We start from the raw sequence: 21851 nt of genomic DNA, 5'->3' as shown, positions 1-21851 counted from the left end.
AATCCATTGACTTGGTCCCCATGTCAGAATCTTAATCCAGCCCAGACAGACTAAATAAATTGACCACTGAACAGGAATCCTGCAGCTTTTTATAAACTCAGCCAAGACTCTGTCCTTTTGTCATATCAGCATAATGTTCAATCTGTGGTGGAATCACAGTTCTGCCAATTTTTCAACTTTGTATTTTGTTGACTGAATAGTATAATGAACCACCATGTACTCATTACTCACCTTCATCAATTGTCAATTCATGGCCAATTTTGTTTCATCTATATTCTACCCACTCCCCCCACTTCCTGTATTTCACAGGAAATCCCAGACATCATATTATTTCATTCTTCAATATTTTTCTATCTCTAAAAGATTGACTCCTTTTTAAAAAAACATGATTATAATACAGTGATTACACCTAAAAATAATTAACCATTATTCCATAATATTACCAAATCTTCAGTTAATGCCCAGATTTTTAAATGACTCATAAATATTATGTAATGAGTTTTACGGTTTGTTTGAATCTGGATTCAGATAAGAATCACACTTTGCAATTGGTTAAGTCTCCTTTAACCTGTAGGTTTCCCTCTCTCCCACCCCACCTCAACTGTTATTTTTCTTAAAATTCATTTGTTGATGAAAACAGTTTGTTTGTCCTTTAGAGTTTCCTACAATCTGAGCTTTTCCCAGCATATTCTTTAATGTGTCTGTACTTTATTTTCCATAAATTTAACATTTTTATTTTTTAAAAGTTAGAATTACTGATGGGAATACTGAATTTTATGCATGATTGATCCATAAACCCACAACTTGTCTCATAAAATTTTTTAAAGTTAGAATTAGAAACTTGATCAAATTCAGGCTTGGTTTTTTTTTTTTTTGAAAGACTATTTCATAGGTAGTGGTGCATTTATCTGGAGGCACATAATGTCCAACTTCCTCCCTTTTTGTGATGATGTAGCCATTGATAATCAATACCTAGATTCCTTGATTCAGTAAGGGTTTCTTAATTTATTTGCTGGGATATTTCTAAAAAGAGATAATTCCTCTCAATTTATTGGATACCCTGTGGTACAGCTTTATAGGAAGACAGAATAAAAGTTTTGTTATTTCCCTTTATTTGCTAGTTTTCAAAATGATGATTAATTCATTAGCATCCTCCAATAGTGACCAATTAAGTTTTGTTTTGCTTTTTTTTTTAGTATTATTATAAAATAAGGATTTTGAACATATTTGATCTGTTTCAATCCTTTCTAATTATTATTCGTTTTGGTACTCAAATTGCCACATCTTTGGCCAGTGAGATCTCTTTAAGTATTACCTCCTAAGTCCTTTTTTTTCCCTCTAATTCATTTTTTTTATTAAGATTTATTCACATACCATACAATCATCCAAAGTGTATAATCCATTGATCACATTGCCATCATATGGTTGTTCATTCATCAACCTGATCAATTTTTTTTAACATTTTCCTTGTACCAGAAAAAGTGAAAGCAAGAATAAAAAAAAACGAGTAAAAACAGAACACACAAATTGTACCCTCTCATTCTTCCTTTAGTTTTGTTTTTGTTCCACCCCCCCCCCCCCCCGTTTTTCTACTCATCCATCCATACACTGGACAAAGGGGAGTGTGATCCACATGGCTTCCCCAATCACATTGTCACCCTTCATAAGCTACATTGTTATACAGTCGTCTTCAAGATTCAAGGGTTCTGGGTTGTAGTTTGATAGTTTCAGGTACTTACTGCTAGCTATTCCAATTCATTAGAACCTAAAAAGGGTTATCTATACTGTGTGTAAGAGTGCCCACCAGAGTGACCTCTCGGCTCCTTTTGGAGTCTCTCAACCACTGAAACTTATTTCATTTCATTTACATCCCCCTTTTGGTCAAGAAGATGTTCTCCATCCCATGACACTGGGTCTAGATTCCTCCCCGGGAGTCATATTCCACGTTGCCAGGTAGATTTACACCCCTGGGTGTCAGATCCCATGTGGGGGGAAGGCAGTGATTTCACCTGCCAAGTTGGCTTAGCTAGAGAGAGAGGACCACATCTGAGCAACAAAGAGGCATTCAGGAGGAGACACTTAGACACAATTATAAGCAGGCCTAGCCTCTCCTTTAGAGTAACAGTCTTCCCAAGGGCAAGTCCCCAGTGTCTGAGAGCACATCAGCAACCATCGAGGCAGGGAAGCCCAACACCCTTGCATTCTCCCCCAGCTCCTTAGGGGGGCTCTGCGTATTTTTTTTTCATTTTTTTTTTAATTAACTATTAACTATATATATAAAAAAAAAAAAACGGTACAATAAAAAAACATTTCAAACAAACCAAAATAAGGGAATAAAAAAAAGACAACTAACCAAAAATACCTCTTTACTTCCAACATGTTCCTACTCTACCCTAAAATAATCTAATATAGCAACATTTCTGTGAACTTGTTCTTACCATACCCACCAGAAATTAACAAACCATAGTCATTCCTAGGCATTCCCAGAACGTTAAAAATTTACCCACGATAACACAATAATTGTAATAGTCCCTAGATTGTAAGCTCTTACAGCAGTTAACTCTATCCCTGAATTGTAAGGCCTACCTCTAAACTTTAAGATGCTGATCCCATAGCGTATGTTGTCACAAACATTGGGACTGGGAGTTTGATGTGCTGAGCCCTCAAGCATGGGACTTGCCCTTAGGAAGCTCATTACCACAAAGGAAAGTCTAAAGCTGTATGTAATGGTGCCTAAGAGTCTCCCCCTGAGTACCTCTTTGTTGCTCAGATGTGGCCCTCTCTCTCTCTAACTGAGCCATCTCAACAGGTGAACTTGCTGCCCTCCCCCCTACGAGGGACCCAACTCCCAGGGTTGTAAATCTCCCTGGCAACGCAGAGTATGACTCCCGGGGATGAATGTGGACCCGGCATCGTGGGACTGAGAGTATCTTCTTGACCAAAAGGGGGATGCAAAATGAGACGAAACAGTTTCAGTGGCTGAGAGATTCCAAACGGAGTCGAGAGGTCACTCTGGTGGACATTCTTATGCACTATATAGATAACACCTCTTAGGCTTTAATGTATTGGAATAGATAGAAGTAAATACCTGAAACTTCCAAACTCCAACCCAGCAGTCTGGACTCCTGAAGACAATTATATAATAATGTAGATTACAAGGGGTGACAGTGTGATTGTGAAGACCTTGTGGATCACACCCCCTTTATCTAGGGTATGGATGAGTGGAGGAATGGGGATAAAAACTAAAGGACAAATGGGGTGGGATGGGGGAATGATTTGGGTGTTTTTTTCACTTTTATTTTTTATTCTTGTTCTGGTTCTTTCTGATGTAAGGAAAATGTTCAGAGATAGACTGTGGTGACGAACGCATAACTATGTTATCATACTGTGGACAGTGGATTGTATATCATGGATGATTGTATGCTGTGTGAATGTATTTCAATAAAACTGAATTTAATAAAAAAAAAAAAAAAAAAAAAATTTACCCACGATAGCTTATCTGTTCTTATTAGGTTATCATTTCCCCTTCACTAATTGCTCTCTATCGCTAGGTCCCCTACATTCTACACATAAACCATTTATTCTGTATTTTTCAATGTTCACATTAGTGGTTGTATATAATATTTCTCTTTTTGTGCCTGGCTTATTTCGCTCAGCATTATGTCTTCAAGTTTCATCCATGTTGTCATATGTTTCACGATATCATTCCTTCTTATTGCCGCATAGTATTCCATCGAGTATATACCACATTTTATTTAGCCACTCATTTGTTGAAGGACATTTGGGTTGTTTCCATCTCTTGGCAATTGTGAATAATGCTTCTATGAACACTGGTGTGCAGATATCTGTTCGTGTCACTGCTTTCCGATCTTCCAGGTGTATACCGAGAAGTGAAATTGTTGGATCGAAGGGTAACTCTATATCTAGTTTTCTAAGGGACTGACAGACTGTCTTCCAGAGTGACTGAACATTATACAATCCCACCAACAATGAATAAGAGTTCCAATTTTTCCACATCTTCTCCAGCATTTATAGTTCCCTGTTTGTTTAATGGCAGCCATTCTAATTGGTGTGAGATGGTATCTCATTGTGGTCTTAATTTGCATCTCTCTAATAGCTAGTGAAGCTGAACATTTTTTCATATCTTTTTTGGCCATTTGTATTTCTTCTTCAGAGAACTGTCTTTTCATATCTTTTGCCCATTTTATAATTGGGCTGTCTGTACTATCTTCATTGAGTTGTATGATATCTTCATATATGCAAGATATCAGTCTTTTGTCAGATACATGGTTTCCAAAAATTTTTTCCCATTGACTTGAATGCCTCTTCACTTTTTTGACAAATTCCTTTGAGGTACAGAAACTTTTAAGCTTGAGAAGTTCCCATTTATCTATTTTTTCTTTTGTTGCTTGTGCTTTGGGTGTAAGGTCCAGGAAGTGACAGCATAATACAAGGTCTTGAAGATGTTTCCCTACATTATCATCTAGGAGTCCTATGGTACTGTCTTTTATATTGAGGTCTTTGATGCACTTTGAGTTAATTTTTGTGTAAGGTGTAAGGCAGGGGTCCTCTTTTGTTCTTTTGGGTATGGATATCCAACTCTCCCAGCCCCATTTGTTGAATAGACTGTTATGTCCCAGTTCAGTGGCTTTGGGGGCCTTATCAAAGATCAGTCAGCCATAGATCTGGGGGTCTGTCTCTGAATTCTCAACTCCATTCCATTGATCAATATGTCTATCTTTGTGCCAGTACCATGCTGTTTTGACTACTGTGGCTTTATAATAAGCTTCAAAGTGAGGAAGTGAAATTCCTCCCAATTTGTTTTCCTTTTTTAGAGTGTTTTTAGCAATTTGAGGCATCTTCCCTCTCCAAATGAATTTGATAACTAGCTTTTCCAAGTCTGCAAAGTAATTTGTTGGAATTTTGATTGGGATTGCATTGAATCTGTAGATGAGATTGGGTAGAATTGACATCTTACTGACATTTAGCCTTCCTATCCATGAACATAGAATATTTTTCCATCTTTTAAGGTTCTTTTCTATTTCTTTTAGCAGAGTTATGTAGTTTTCTTTGTACTTTGTACAAAGATGTAGTTGTCTTTTATATCTTTGGATAAGTTTATTCCTTGTTACTTGATTTTTAATTACTATTGAAAATGGAATCTTTTTCTTGAGTGTCTCTTCACATCATTCATTTCTAGCATATAGAAACATTACTGACTTATGTGCATTAATCTTGTATCCCGCTACTTTGCTAAATTTGTTTATTAGCTCTAGTAGCTGTATCGTCGATTTCTCAGGGTTTTCCAAATATAAGATCATATCATCTGCAAACAATGACAGTTTTACTTCTTTTCCAATTTGGATGCCTTTTATTTCTTTGTCTTGCCAGATTGCCCTGGCTAGCACTTCCAGCACAATGTTGAATAACAGTGGTGACAGCGGGCATCCTTGTCTTGTTCCTGATCTTAGAGGGAAGGCTTACAGTTTTTTCACCATTGAGTACTATGCTGGCTGTGGGTTCTTCAAATATACTCTTTATCATATTGAGGAAGTTTCCTTCAATTCCTACCTTTTGAAGTGTTTTTATCAAAAACGGATGTTGGATTTTGTCAAATGCTTTTTCAGCATCTATTGAGATGATCATCTGATTTTTCTCTTTTGATTTGTTAATGTGTTGTAATACATTGATTTTCTTATGTTGAACCATCCTTGCATGCCTGGAATGAACCCCACTTGGTCATGGTGTATGATTTTTTTAATGTGTCTTTGTATTTGATTTGCAAGTTATTTTGTTGAGAATTTTTGCATCTATATTCATTAAGGAGATTGGCCTGTAGTTTTCCTTTTTTGTGGCATCTTTGCCAGGTTTTGGTATTAGATTAATGTTAGCTTCATAAAATGTGTTAGGTAGTGTTCCATTTTCTTCAATGTTTTGAAAGAGTTTAAGTAAGATTGGTGACAGTTCTTCTTGGAAAGTTTGGTAGAATTCCCCTGTGAAGCCATTTGGCCCTGGGCATTTATTTGTGGGAATTTTTTTGATGACTGGATCTCTTTGCTTGCGATTGGTTCATTGTGATTTCTTCTCTGGTCAGTCTAGGTTGTTCATATGTTTCCAGGAAATTGTCCATTTCCTCTGCATTATCCAGTGTGTTGGCATACAGTTGTTCATAGTATCCTCATAATTTTTTTAATTTCTTCGGGATCCACAGTAATGTCACCTTTCTCATTCATTATTTTGTTTATATGGGTCTTCTCTCTTTTTGATTTTGATTTTGTCAGTCTAGCTAGGGGCTTGTCAATCTTGTTGATCTTCTCAAAGAACCAACTTTTGGTGTTATTTAGTCTCTCTATTGTTTTTTGTCCTCTATGTCATTTATTTCTGCTTTAATCCTTGTTATTTCTTTTCTTCTATTTGGTTTAGGATTAGTTTGCTGTTCATTTTCTAGCTTCTTCAGTTGCTCCATTCATTCTTTGATTTTAGCTCTTTCTTCCTTTTTGATGTATGCATTCAGTGCTATAAATTTCCCCCTCAGTACTGCTTTTGCTGCATCCCATAGATTTTTGTTTTTTAATTTTTTTTATTGAGATTGTTCAGATACCATATAACTATCCAAAGATCCAAAGTGTACAATCAGTTGCCCATGGCACCACCATACAACTGTGCATCCATCAACACAATTATTTTTTTTTCAATTTTTAGAACATTTTCACTACTCCAGAAAAGAAACAAAGACAAAAAAAAGGAAACTCACATCACGCTATATCCCTAACCATGCTCCCCCCATTACTGATTCATAATTTTAGTATAGTACATTTGTTACTGTTGATGAAAGAATGTTAAAATACTACTAACTGTAGTATATAGTTTGCAGTAGGTATATATTTTTTCCCTATATGCCTCTCTATTATTAACCTCTAGTTATAGTGACATACATTTGTTCTAGTTCATGAGAGAGATTTCTAATATTTGTGTAGTTAATCATGGACATTGTCCTCCACAAGATTCACTGTTTTATACATTCCCATCTTTTAACCTCCAACTTCCCTTCTGGTGACATGCGTGACTCTGAGCTTATCCTTTCCACCACCTTCACACACCTTTTAGCGCTGTTAGTTATTCTCATTACACGCTACCATTACCCCTGTCCATTTCCAAATATTTAAGTTCACTCTAGTTGAACACTGCTCATAATAAGCAACCGCTCCCCATTCTTTAGACTCATTCTATATCCTGGTAATTTATATTTCATGTCTATGAGTTTACATATTATAATTAGTTCATATCAGTGAGACCCTGCAATATTTGCCTTTATGTGTCTGTCTTATTTCACTCAATATAGTGCCCTCAAGTTTTCTTCATCAACCCATTTCTTTTAAGATGGTTTTGTTCAAACACTATACATTCCGTCCTAAGTAAACAATCGATTCCCTATATAGTCACATATTTATGTATTGAGCACCATCGCTGCTCTCTGTATAAGGACATTTCTTCCACAAAGGCGGAGGAAGAGTCAAAGAAGGTAGAGAGGCAAAAGAAAAAGGCAAGAGAAAGAGAGAAAAATAAACAAACAAAAAAACTTGATAGCTATAAGGTGACAAAAGAAAAGATAGCATTAACCTAAAGTAGAATAGTCAGACAATATCACCAATGCCTGGAGTCCCATACCCTTCCCCTATTCTCCACCCCCACATATGCATTTAGCTTTGGTATATTGCTTTTGTTACATTAAAGGAAGCATGATGCAATGTTTCTGTTAATTCTAGTCTCTAGTTTGCATTGATTGTATTTCCCCCCAATCCCACCCTATTTTTAACACTTTGCAATGTTGATATTCATTTGTTCTACCTCATGTAAAAACATATTGTTACCTTTTATTACAATCGTTGAGCATCCTAGGTTTCCCTGAGTTACACAGTCCCAGTCTTTATCATTTGTCTTTTGTTCTGGTGTCCCACATGATCCCAGCTTTCCTCTTTCAACCATATTCACAGTCATCTTTTTTCAGTGTACTTACATTGCTGTGCTACTATCTCCCAAAATTGTTTCCCAAACCTCACTCCTGTCTTTTCCTTTCTGTCGGCAGTGCTTCCCTTGGTGTTTCCTGTAGAACAGGTTTCTTGTTCACAAACTCGGTCATTGTCTGTTGTCAGAGAATATTTTAAGCTTTCCCTCATATCTGAAGGATAGTTTTGCTGGGTATAGGATTCTTGGTTGGTGGTTTTTCTCTTTCAGTATGTTAAATATATCACCCCACTTCCTTCTTGCCTCCATGGTTTCTATTGAGAAATCCACACATAGTGTTATCAAGCTTCCTTTGTATGTGATAGATCATTTCTCTCTTGCTGCTTTCAGGATTCTCTCTTTATCTTTGATGTTTGATAATCTGATTATTAAGTGTCTTGGCGTAGGCCTATTCAGACCTATTCTGTTTGGGGTACGCTGCGCTTCTTGGATCCGTAATTTTATGTCTTTCATAAGAGATGGGAAATTTTCATTAATTATTTCCTCTATTATTGCTTCTGCCCCTTTTCCCTTCTCTTCTCTTTCTGAGACACCAATGACACGTAAATTCTTGCTTTTCATTTTGTCTTTAAGTTCCCGGAGACGATGCTCATATTTTTCCATTCTTTTCTCTATCTGTTCTCTTGTGTGTAGGCTTTCAGGTGCATTGTTCTCCAGTTCCTGAGTGTTTTCTTCTGCCTCTTGAGATCTGCTGTTGTATGTTTCCAGTGTGTCTTTCATCTCTTCTGTTGTGCCTTTCATTTCCATAGATTCTGCCAGTTGGTTTTTTGAACTTTCAATTTCTGCCTTATGTACATCCTGTGTTTTCATTATACGGTTCATCTCTTTGCCATATCTTCCCTAAACTTTTTGAATTCAGTTATTATTAGTTGTTTCAATTCCTGCATCACAGTTGAAGTGCAAGTTTGTTCCCCTGACCGGGCCATAGCCTCATTTTTCTTGGTGTAGGTTGTAGTTTTCTGCTGTCTAGGCATGGTTTCCTTGGTTACCCCAATCAGGCCTCCCCAGATCAGAATGGGCTAAGGCCCCAGAAGGAAGAAATATTCAGTATCCGGTTTCCCTGAGGCTGTCTTAGAAAACTGATACACCATCTGATGCCTCAGGTCACTGTGCTTTTCTGCCCAGCAGGTGGCGCTTGTTAGCCTATAATTCTTGACTGGTGTAAGTTCTGAATGAAAGGCAGGTGGTAGAGCTGGGCCCCACCCCTTCCCTCTTAGAGAAGATAGACCACCTTCGCGGAGGTCATTAGCATTTCAATGGTCTCTCTCTGCCTGTGCTATACCCTGTCTGGGTCACAGAACTGGGAACTGGAAATGGCTGAGGCTTTCTCCACTGAGTCGAAAAAGGAACAGAGCTAGTCCAAGGCGACCCTCTGGCTCTCCAAGGTCAGTTGTCACCCAAAGCCTCTGTCTACTTGTTGGGGATTCGTACCTCATAGTGAGCAGTTCACAGTCACTAATTGAAACCCCAGTTGGAGCTCAGCTGAGCTATATTCACTTGCTGGGAGAAAGCTTCTCTCTGGCACCACAAGGCTTTGTAGCTCGGGCTGTGGGGGAGGGGTCTCCTGATTTGGATCCGCAGTTTTTACTTACAGATTTTATGCTGTGATCTCGGGCACTTCTTCCAATTCAGGTTGGTGTGTGATGAGTGGATGGTCACGTTTGTCCCCCTGCAGTTATTCCGGATTATTTACTAGTTGTTTCTGGTTTTTTTTAGTTGTTCCAGGGGGACTACTTAGCTTCCACTCCTCTCTATGCCGCCATCTTAGATCCTCCCATCCCATAGGTTTTGATATGTTGTGTTCTCATTTTCATTCATTTCTGTATATTTAGCAATTTCTCTTGCTATTTCTTCTTTAATCCACTGACTGTTTAGGAGTGTGTTGTTTAACCTCCAGGTGTTCATGAATTTTCTAAGTCTGATGATTATTGAGTTCTAATTGTATATCATTGTGGTCAGAGAATGTGCTTTGAATAATTTCAGTTTTTTTAAAATTTTGAGGCTTGTTTTTTGTCCCAGCATGTGATCTACTCTGGAGAAAGTTCTGTGAGCACTAGAGAAGTATGTGTATCCTGGTGATTTGGGATGTAATGTTCTACATATGTCTGTTAAATCAAATTCATTTATCAGATTGTTTAGGGTTTCAGTTTCCTTATTGGTCTTCTGTCTGGTTGATTTATCTATAGGAGAGAGTGATGTGTTGAAGTCTCCCACAATTATTGTGGAAACATCCATTGCTTCCTTTAGTTTTGCCAGTGTTTGTCTCATGTATTTTGTGGCACCTTGATTGGGTGCATAAACATTTATGATTGTTATTTCTTCTTGTTGAATTGCCCCTTATATTAGTATGTAGTGGCCTTCTTTGTCTCTCATAACATCCTTGCATTTAAAGTCTATTTCATCTGAGATTAATATTGCTACTCTTGCTTTCTTTTGGCTGTAGCTTGCATGAAATATTTTTTCTGTCCTTTCACTTTCGATTTCTTTGTGTCCCTGTGTCTAAGATGCGTCTCTTATATGCAACATATTGATGGTTCATATTTTTTGATCCATTCTCTCAATCTGTATCTTTTAATTGGGGGGTTTAATCCATTTACATTCAATGTTATTACTGTGAAGGTGTTTCTTGAATCAGCCATCCTATCCTTTGGTTTATGTTTGTCAGATATATTTTTTCCCTCTCTCTATTAATGTCCTTTAACATACCCATACTGAATCTCTTTAGTACTGAACCTTTCTCCATCTGTCTCTCTCCTTTCTTTGTTTCTCTGTTGGTAGGGCTTCCTTTAGTATCTCAAGTAGGGCAGGTCTCTTGTTAGCAAATTCTCTCAGCATTTGTTTGTCTGTGAAAAATTTAAACTCTCCCTCAAATTTGAAGGAGAGCTTTGCTGGATAAAGAATTCTTGGTTCGCAATTTTTCTCTCTCAGAATTTTAAATATGTCATTCCACTGCCTTCTCACCTCCCTGGTGGCCACTGAGTAGTCACAACTTAGTCTTATGTTGTTTCCTTTGTATGTGGTGAATTGCTTTTCTCTTGCTGCTTTCAGAACGTGCTCCTTCTCTTCAGTATTTGACAATCTGATCAGAAGACGTCTCGGTGTGGGTTTATTTGGATTTATTCTATTTGGAGTTCGCTGAACATTTATGATTTGTGTACTTATGCTGTTTAGAAGGTTTGGGAAGTTTTCCCCAACAATTTCTTTGAATACTCTTCCTAGACCTTTACCCTTCTGTTCCCCTTCTGGAATACCAATGACTCTTATATTTGGACATTTTATATTATCTGTCATATCCCTGAGGTCCATTTCAATTTCTTCAATTTTTTCCCCATTTTTTCTTTTGTTCTTTCGTTTTCCATTCTGTTGTCTTCAAGGTCGCTGATTTGCTGTTTAGCTTCCTCTGGTCTTGTACTATGAGTACTCAGAATCTTTTTAATTTGGTCGACAGTTTCTTTTATTTCCATAAGATCATCTATTTTTTTATTTACTCTTACAATTTTTTCTTTATGCTCTTCTAGGGTCTTGTTTATGTCCTTTATATCCTGTGCCATGCTCTCATTGTTTGTCTTTAATTCTTTGATTAATTGCTCCAAGTACTGTGTCTCTGCTGATCTTTTGATTTGGGTTTTGGGTTTGGGTTCCCAGTCGACTGGGACGATGGCTGTATGGGGAGTGGTTTTCTCATATGCTTTAAAATTTTCTGTTGTTTTTGGCCTCTTGGCATTTGCTTACCTTGGTAGGGTTCTTTTAGGATATGTAGGCATATTCAAAGACTTCTCTCTAATTTGTCAGATCTATGGCTGGGTGGCATTACTTTCTCTAACTAACCCAGCAGGTGGCGTTCGCAAGCCACCTATTCCCCTCAAGCCAGTTCTCCCCAACTTTGTCTTTGTGGTGAGTGGAGGTCTGAATCTTGTGGGGGTCCAATTGGTGCACCGAGTTTACTAGTGTAATTGGTGCTGCCCATGCTGAATGTGGGCTGTGTGTCTGAGCGGTTGGTGGGGAGGGCGGCTTTAATAATCAAACTTCTCAGGTGTTCCTGGAGATTTAAGGCTGTTGCAAAAGTCTAAACCTTCGGTTCAGTCTCGCCACAGTTTGTCTCTGCTGCTGATCCACAAGTCCTTGGTATTGGTGTATGGTCCCTGGGACTTCTGAGTGAGTCCCTCTTCCAAGCTGTGCCCTCCTAGGGACTCTTCTGAGGGAAGGCTGTGCTGTGTCACAAGTGAGCGCCATCCCCCAAAGGAAGTTCTGGGCCACAGGGCCGTGTAGGGGCATTCCAAACCTGCTGAAAGGATGGCTGAATGGGGCATGTTAATTTCCCCCTTTTTTCACACCCCTCTGCTTTCCTAGCTCCAGGACAATTAGCTGTGGTTGCATGAAATGCTGTCATTGCCATCAGACATTGGGGTGTGTGTGTGTGTTGATGGAAACACTTCCCATCGCACTGGGTTGTTTAGCACAGCTCAGGGCTGCGGTGCTAGCACTGAGCAGGAGCATTCCCAGTATGCCGGGATGATGGCTATATGGGGAGTGGTTGTTTTCCCCTTTTGGCTAACCTCTGCCTTCCCAGCTCCAAGACAATTAGCAGTGGGTGTGCTAAATATTGAGGCGTGCCCACAGGTTGTGGGGACACAGTTCCCGCTGCACTTCACTGTGTAGTTCTCGCTGCCGTATCTGCAGCCACTTTTGGGTTTTTTAAGCTAGTCCGACACCAAACGCCAACCCACAGTTTGCCCAGACCACAGCGTGGCTGCTGGTTATTCAGCAGGCTCACTTACTCATTTTAGAACACAGACTCCCGGTTTCACCAAGTGCACAGTCCCTGTGGATTTAGCAGACTTTGTCCAGCTAGTGCATAGCTGGGACTGGTGTTCTGGGTCACTTTCTGTCCTTTATCTAGTATTTTTCAAAGAGATGTTTTTTTCCCTGTCTCTCCTAACTGCCATCTTCTCCAGGAACTCTCCTAAGTCCTTCTGATGTGACTTCAGTAGTCTTCAGTAGCATCTTTGCTATCTTGTGTGACAAGATGTACAGTTCCTACTCTAGACTTAGAACATCTATTTCATCAAGGAACCCTGGGTCCTTTTCATGGGAAATGGTATTATTTCAAGGTCACAATCTGGGCGTAGGAGTTGTAATTTCTTTTGTTTGTTATTGCTTCTAAGCCATTTTGTGGACAGAGCTAGGAAGTGTGGGTGTGTGGGTGTGTTTGTGTATGTGTGTGTAAGATGAAGTGCATCTTGAGTTCAAACTGATACTTCCGATTCAAATTCAGTACTACAAGGTTTTTAACTTAACCTGTCTTATACCTGTATTTCCTTTGTTTCATGCCAAAATTCCAATTCCCCATTCTCTAAACACCAGGAAATTCTGCCATTTTTATTAAAAACAACAAAGAGACTCTGTGGCCTTGGTAATTTGAAAAGAGTAAAATATTCAGGTGAATCAAGAAAAACAGTTTTTATCTATACTAACCTTTTAAGAGGGAAAGATGATAAATAGGGCCTTTCTCATTCAGGGAGAAGCTAATACATAGAAATTAAAAGGTACTTTGAAATTAGATTAATGTTTAAATATAAATGAAAGCTGCTCTATGGTGAAAGAAAATAGGTCAGTTCTTACTTGTTAAGACCTTCAAATAATCTTCTGCAAGTTATATTAGAGTTCTACTGGTGTCTGTTTAGGGAAAAATATACACTTTGAGATTGCTACTTTGCATCCATCCACAACTCAGCTCTGTGACAAAAGTTTCCTGTTTATACACCTAGAGACTACTGCAGAAGAAACATCTCACTCATATGGGCTAACTCCAGGGCACATGTACCCAGTTGTTCCAAACCAATGGAATTCTTTGGCCAGTGACAAGGAAAATGGTATCCCAGTAGAGCAAGTCAGATTTTTCTTCAAAGTACCCTGCACAGTGAGTAGCTAGTAAAAATCCTGTCTGGTCAGCAGACACGACTAGATAGGCTGATCCATTTTAAGGCTCATCAGAGTTCTGAAGTGAACCGGCATATAAATGAAGACAAACTTAGTGTTGTTTCTGAGCACCCTTTGGACATTTCTATATCTTTTCTTAGTCATATAAATAGCTATCACACAAGGAAATACTGTGGCCATACAGAGGAGTGAAATATTATGACCAGAGGAGTGAGAGTGAGTACCATGGAAAAGGAGGAGCATAATTTGAGGGGAAGATTCAATTATTCATTCATATAAATAAACAGCTATTTACTGAATGCCTACCCTCTCTGTGCCTTGCTATTGTCTCTTAGTAGACGCAAACAAATCTGGTTTCAAATTCTGGATCGAACACTTATTAACCATATGGCCTTAGGCAATTTACTAAACCTCTGTACCTCACTTTTTCTGTCTGCAAAATGTAGATATTAATATCATTCTCACAGAGTTTTTTTTTTTTTTTTTAAGTAGGGGAAACCGTATAGAATGCCCAGCCTGGTGCCTGTCAGATGCACAGCATTCCATGAAAGCTCAGACCTTCCCTACACCCTATAGCTTCACTATTGGTGGAAAAGGAGGCTAAGAGAAAGGGAAGTGGATAGGGAAGGGGACTTGAGAGGTAAGCATTTGAAAGGCCTGTTGCAGGGAATGGACAGACTCAAGTAAAATAAAATGATTGTCTGTAGACACTGAAGCCACAGCTACTCTTCCTTCCTGCCCCAAGGCCATAAATAGGGTTTGTTTGTTTTCATGTATTTGGTCCAGAGAGGTGGAAGGCAGTGGCTTTCCCAGCTCAATTCATTCTATATGTTTTATTAATTTCTGAGGGTTGTAACAAAATACCACAAACTTGGTGGCTTAAAACAACAGAAATTCATTCTCTCCCAATTCTGGAGGTTGAGCATCCTAAATCGAGGGGTCACTTGGCCATGATCCCTCCGATAGCTCCAGGGAAGAATCCTTGCCCCTTCCTAGCTTCCGGTGGTAGCCGGCAGTCCTAGGTGTTCCGAGGCTTGTCGCTGCCTAACAGCAGTTTCTGCCTCCGTCTGCACTTGCCCTTCTCCCCTGTGTGTCTCCGTCTCTGTGTCTCCTTCCCTTCTTACGAAGACATCAGTCATATTGGATCAAGTGCCTTCCCTACTCCAGTCTGACCTGATTACATCTGCAACAGACCTATTTTCAAATAAGGTCACATCCTGAGGTACTGGGGGTTAGGATTCAATATATCTATTTGGGAAATACAGTTTAACCCATAACATGTGGTCAGGTAGCTTTATCAAGTGGGAGACAATAGAATGGTGAGTTGGAATTTTTTAATTGATCAAAAGTTTCCCCATTCATGTTTGATGGAGAGAGTGACCAGGGAAAGGCAGGTAAAGAGAATCAGTTTAAATATGAGATTCACCACTCAGGAATTGGGTGATAGTTTTTCTTCTCTAATGGGAAGTTCATTATCAAACTTGAGAACAATTTCTCTTGGGGAAAAAAAATACCTTCACTATTTCCTTCACCCCTACCCTTATTACTTGGCTTTGCTGCAATACAGGATTATAAATTTGGTTTGTATCTCCCTTAGCCCAAGCTCACTTTATTACACCACTTTACTGCTTCTTTGGGGCTGAAACTCTAAAATTTGGGTCAAATGTTCCATTAAATTAACCACTTTAGTAATATCAATAACATGCCTGAGGCACTTTTCATCTTCGTAGCAGCTTACAAACATCTCCTTCTTCACTAATGAATATCTGTAGTATCTAAAACCAAAGCTATTTAATCATTGTCTCATGTGGGAAAGTGACACAAAGTGCAAGACCAACAACAAAAAAGTATATTACAGTTTAAACTTGCTGATTCAGACTTTTTAAAAATTCTTTAAACACGCAGGCAGAACCATGCCACAAAATCCCACATTTTGTAATGAAAAGGACCACAATAAGAGTAATAACATGGTAGGGGTGATTTTAGCCCTTCATATCTTACAGAGTGATTTTCACTACATTATTTCATTTGATCCTCATGAAAACATATGAGAAGAAAAGGAACTTTTATCCCCATATTTTATGCAAGTCTTATTCTGATTGATTAACCTGCTCAAGTTCGGCGTTACTAAAAACTTACACTGGGACAGAACCCCAGACTTCAGGCTGTGAGTCTGAAGTTCTTTCCCATAGATTTTCCACCGTGTTCTGCAGTAACTGCAGCTTCCACTCATATCCCCCAGGAGCTGCTGGAAAAGGAAGGGTAGAAGAATCAGGTTGCAGTGCATGTTTTCCCTCCTCTTTCAGGTAGAGGAACTCCACAAATATATTACATTTTGAGCTTCCATGTGGATTTCCACAGTTTAATGAAGTTAAAGTTTCATTGCACAGTGCATGCAGCATCTGCGGAAATGTTCATGCCCCAGCATGAACTGCAATCCAAAATTACTCTCAACAGGTCTGCAAAGCACCATAAATGGAAGGGACAGGGCATTATATAATCTCTCCCCCTTGCCTCCCACCCAACTCTCCATCTTTAACGCAACTTAGCTCTTCTGGGGCAGTGGGTCCATCTCTTGGCCTTGATTTCCCTTGCTTCTGTATGCTCATTCTTAGCTACTAGTGCCCTCTTCTATGACAAGGTCATTTTCCCCGCTGTGGGTCTCTGTGATGCATCAGCGTGCACAGTGCACACACGTGACTGTTAGGCTCTTACATGCAGGGACTCTCTTGCTGATTGTGATGCCTGGGTCCTAACAGATGATGTGTACCCAGGCTTATTGAAGACGCAAACATCCATTCTTCAGCTCCCTTATTCTTTCTCCTCATTCTTTGAACTCATTTCCATTCCTTCAAGGGAGGATCTTTTTATGTCTTTTTTTTCACTTCCACTCTTCATTTTCCCTCCCTTTAGTCTTTCAAACCCAAACAACCAAAACATGGCTGACGAGGATAATGCCAGTTACATGTATCTAAAAAAATTGAAATAATGATTTCTGAAGTGAAAATAAGTAACATGAATATCTAGTACCAAGTGTCTACATTTTTTGAAGTGGCTTTGGGTCCAGAGTCATCAAAAGTCTTTAGATATCTCTATAATTGCTTGTTTTTTTACAAGCACCCCTTGAAAACACATTTCTCCTTTACATCTTTCAAAATTCAGCCCTAACGTCACTTCCAGTGACTCATTTACAGACGTTCCCAGCCTCTATCACCTCTTACAAATTCTCCGCACAAAACTTTGAACATGCTGTTTTCAAATTGGAGAAGTTGTAGGTTTACAGAAAAATTATCCATAAATACTGAGTCCCCATATACCACCTTATTATTAACACCTTGCATTAGTGTGATACATTTGTTACCATTCATGAAAGAACATTTTTATAATTGTACTATTAACTATAGTCCATCATTTTCAGTAGGGTTCCATGTTTTTTATTGTATAGTCCTATGGATTTAAAAAAAATTTTATTTTAGTAAGACTCAACATGATGTCTTCAAGTTTCATCCACTTTTTCACATGTGTCAGAACTTAATTTCTTCTTATGGCTGAATAATATTCCATTGTGTTTATCCATTCATCACATTTGTTTATCCATTCATCGGTTGATAGACATTTGGATTGCTTCCATCTTTTGGAAATTCTGAATAATGCCGCTATGAACATCGGAAAGCAAATATCTGTTAGAATCCCTGCTTTCAATTCTTTTGTGTATGTATCTAGAAGTGACATAGCCACGTCATATGGTAATGCCATACTCAATTTTATGAGGAACTGTCAAACTGTCTTCCACAGCAGCTGCCTCGTTTTAAATTCCCACCAACAATGAAAGAAAGTTCCTATTTTTCTACATCCTCTCCAAAACTTGTTTTCCATTTTTTAAATAGTAGCCATTCTAGTGAGTGTGTAATCTCTTTGTGGTTTTGATTTGCATTACCCTGATGGCTAATGATGTTAAGCGTGTTTTCATGTGCTTTCTGGCCATTTGTATATTGTCTTTGGAGAAATGTCTATTTGTCTTTTGCCCAGTTTTTAACTGGGTTGTTTGTATTTTTGTTGTTAAGTTGAAGCCTGTCTTTATATGTTCTGGATATTAAACCCTTATCAAATATGTGGTTTCATAATATTTTCTCCTATTATGTAGGTTGTTGTTTTACTTTCATGATAAAGTCCTTTGATGCACAGAATTTTTAAATTTTGATGAAGTCCCATTTATCTATTTTCTCTTTTGTTGATTCTGCTTTTGTTTTGAAATCTAAAACTGTTGCCTAACCTGAGGTCCTGAAGATGCTTACCTATGTTTTCTTCTAGGAGTTTTATATTTCTGATTCTTATATTTAGTTCTTTGATTCATTTTGTATCTAGTGTGAGGTGAAGGTCCATATTCTCTCTTTTGCTTATGAACATCCAGTTTTCCTAGCACCAATTGTTGAGGAGATTTATATTTCCCAATTGAGTGTATTTGGCACCCTTGTCAATAAATGTTTGGCCTTAAATTTGGGAGTTGACTTCTGAACTCTCGTTTCAATTCCATTAATCTTTATGGATGTCCTTGTGTCAGTATCATACTGTTTTGATTATGTAGCTTTGTTATAAGTTTCAAGATTATGAAGCGTTAGTCCTCCAACTTCTTTTTTCTTTTTCAGGATGGCTTTGGCTATTCAGTCCTTTACCCTTCCATATAAATTTGATGATTTTTTATTTTTCAATCATTTTTTCACTGTAGAATATAACATATATACATAGAAGTGATAACTTTCCAAGTACAATTAAACAAGTAGTTAGAGAGCAAATTTCAAAGAATATTATAGGTTACAGTTTCTCAGTTTCAGTTATTTCCTTATTATGAAAATATAACTAATATACAAAAAGGTAATATCATTCAAAGTATGATTTAAAAAATAGATATATAGGAAATTTCCAAAGTTGTTATGAGCTATAGTACCATAGTTTCAGTTATTTCCTTATTGTGAAATGTAACATATATACAAAACGGTGATAGTTTTCAAATTACAATTTAAGATGTAGCTATAGACCAAATTTCAAAGGATGCTATGTATTATAGTTCCACCATTTCAATTCTTTCCTTCTAGCTATTCTAATACCATAGCAACTAAGAAAAAGAAAATTATATGAAGATTCAGTATTCATAATCCTTTGTTAAATTCCATCTTGTCTGTTGCTACCCCTTCCTCTAGTTTAATCACTTTTCCGATCTTCAGGGATGTCTAGGCAGTGACCACCCTAACTTGTTCATGGTGAAAAGGGGTGTCAAATTTATGAGCAAAGGGGACACATCTAGTTGATATTCTTGAAGAGGCTATTGCCTCTGGGTTTTGGGACTTAGCTGGCATAGGAGCTCTCTGAAGGATTTAAGTCTCTGAAGAATAAACTTAGTGAGTGAAACTTTTGTAGAGTCTCAGATAGAGATCCGAGTATTCTTTAAGATTTTCAGCTCTACTGTTGATTTGAGCTTATCATACTGTGGTCATTTGGCACATCTAGGTAAAGCTTGCATAGGAGTTACCTCCAGGAAAGTCTCGACTCTATTTGAATTCTCTTAGCTGCTAAAATCTTATTTTGTTGCCTTTCTTTTCCCCCTTTTGGTCAAAAAGGTGTTTTCAGTCCCTCGATGCCAGGGTCAGACTCATTCCCGGAATCTGTGTCCCATGTCACAAGGAATCCTCATTCATCTGGGGGAGGGGGGCTGTCCCATGTTGGGGGTAGAGTTATGGATTTATTTGCAGAGTTCGGCTTAGAGAGAGCAAGTCCACATCTGAGCAACAGAAGAGGTTCTCTGGAGGTGACTCCTAGGCATAGTCATAGGTGGGCTTAGCCTCCCCTTCACAACCATAAGTTTCACCTGAGCAAGCCTCAAGATCAAGGGCTTGACTTATAAAGTAAGGGGTTCCAGAGTTCACACAGCATATGTTATGTTCATGAGAATCCATCCATATCTCACATTATCATCACTTAGTTGTACAATCCTCATCACTCTCCATTTTAAACAATTCTCGACCCAAAACATCTCATAGCTCTTGACAGCCCTTAATTATTTGTCCCTAGTATTTGTGTAGTACTAGTATGGTATTCCTATTAATTATAGTCCCTAGTATGTAATATGTAGATTTTTCCCATATGCTCTTCTGTTGTCAACTCTCTGTGCTAGTGTCATACCTTAGAAGTATATCATGCAAGCACCACATCTATATTTGTGGTGCTGATCTATGAGAAATATGCCTTTAAACAACCCCTTTCAATCCTATTTACCTTCAATTTGGCTCTGATACTTATAATCCCATTAACAATCATCATCCCCGTCCATTACCGTATCTTTGAATTCACCATCATGAACAGTTTTTTTTCTTGAATTCTTCTTCAGCTCATTTATTACTAGTGTATAGAAACACTGCTGATTTTCGGGAGTTGATCTTGTACCCTGCTGCTTTGCTGAACTCACTTATTAGCTCTAGGAACTTTGTTCTATGTAGATTTTACAGGATTTTTAGTATATAGGATCATGTCATCTGCAAATTGGAAAAGTTTTACTTCTTCCTTTCCAATTTGGTTGCATTTTATTTCTTTTTCTTACCTAATTGCTCTGGCTAGACCTTCCAGTACAATGTTGAAAAATGGTGGTGATAGTAGGTATCCTTGTCTTTCAGTGTTTCCCCATTAAGTATGATGTTAGCTGTTGATTTTTCTATATGTCCTTTATCATGTTGAGGAAGTTTCCTTCTATTCTTGGTTTTCTAAGTGTTTTTATCAAGAAGTGGTGCTGGGTTTTGTCAAATGCCTTTTCTGCATCAATTGAGATTATGTGATTTTTTCCCCTTCATTCTATTAATGTGGTGTAGTACATTAATTTTCTTATATTGAAGCACACTTGCATACCAGGGGTGAATCTTCTTGATCATGGTGTATAGTTCTATTAATGTGCTATTATTGTTTGCTAGTGTTTTGTTGAGGATTTTTACATCTATGTCATAAGAGAAATTGATCTGTAATTTTTTTTTCTTGTGGTATCTTTGTCTGGCTTTGAAATGAAGATGATGCTGGCCTCAGAGAATAAGTTAGAAAGAGAGCTGGTCTAGTGGTAATGAACTCCCTCGGCATTTGTTTATCTGGGAATGTCATCTCTTTCCTTCATTTTTGAAAGAAAGTCTCACTGGATAGAAAATTCTTGGTTAGCAATTGTTGTCTTTGAGCACTTTCATTATTTCAACCCACTGCCTCCTTGCCTCCATGGTTTCTGATGAGAAATTGGCACTTAAAGAAATTGGGACTCCCTTGTACATAACACATTGCTCTTCTCTTGCAGCTTTCAGAATTCTTTCCTTGTCTTTTGCATTTGACAGTGCAACTACCATGTGTCTGTGCCTGTTTCTCTTCAAGTTTATGCTGTTTGGTATTTGACAGGTTTCTTAGATGAGCACATTCACATCTTCTGCCAAGTTTGAGAAGTTTTCTGTCATTATTTCTTTGAATATTCCTTCTGTGCCTTTCTCTCTTTCTTCTCTCTCTGGGACTCCCCTAATGTATATATTGGTATGTATGATGGTGTCCCACAGGTCTCTTAGGCTATTTTTGCTTTCTATAATTCTTTCTGGTGCTAAGCCTGACTCATTTCATTTGTCTTGTCCTTGAGTTCACTGATTCTTCTACAAGCTCCAATCTGCTGCTGAAACCCTCCTGGGAATTTTTCATTTCAGTAATTGTGGTCTTCAATGCCAGTAGTTTTGTTTGGATCCATTTCAAAAGTTCTGTCTCTTTATGAGATTCTCATGTTGTTCATTCTTCGTTTTCCTGATTCCTTTAGTTCTTTCTCTGTGTTTTCCTTCATCTCCTTGAACAAAAACTGAAGATCATTTTTTTAAAGTTTTTGT

At 38.1% G+C, this 21851-nt stretch overlaps 1 protein-coding gene across 2 annotated transcripts in view; it reads left to right on the top strand.

Moving 5' to 3' along the window:
* Window positions 1-21851, top strand: part of PLA2R1 (phospholipase A2 receptor 1) — a 194510-nt gene that overhangs the window by 96417 nt on the left and 76242 nt on the right. The gene's annotated exons all lie outside the window — the stretch shown is intronic.

Source organism: Choloepus didactylus, chromosome 9 (genome assembly GCF_015220235.1).
Source record: "Choloepus didactylus isolate mChoDid1 chromosome 9, mChoDid1.pri, whole genome shotgun sequence".
In the NCBI taxonomy this organism is placed as follows: Eukaryota; Metazoa; Chordata; class Mammalia; order Pilosa; family Megalonychidae; genus Choloepus; species Choloepus didactylus.
Note: the sequence above shows the minus strand (reverse complement) of the source record. Positions and strands in the feature narration are given on the sequence as shown.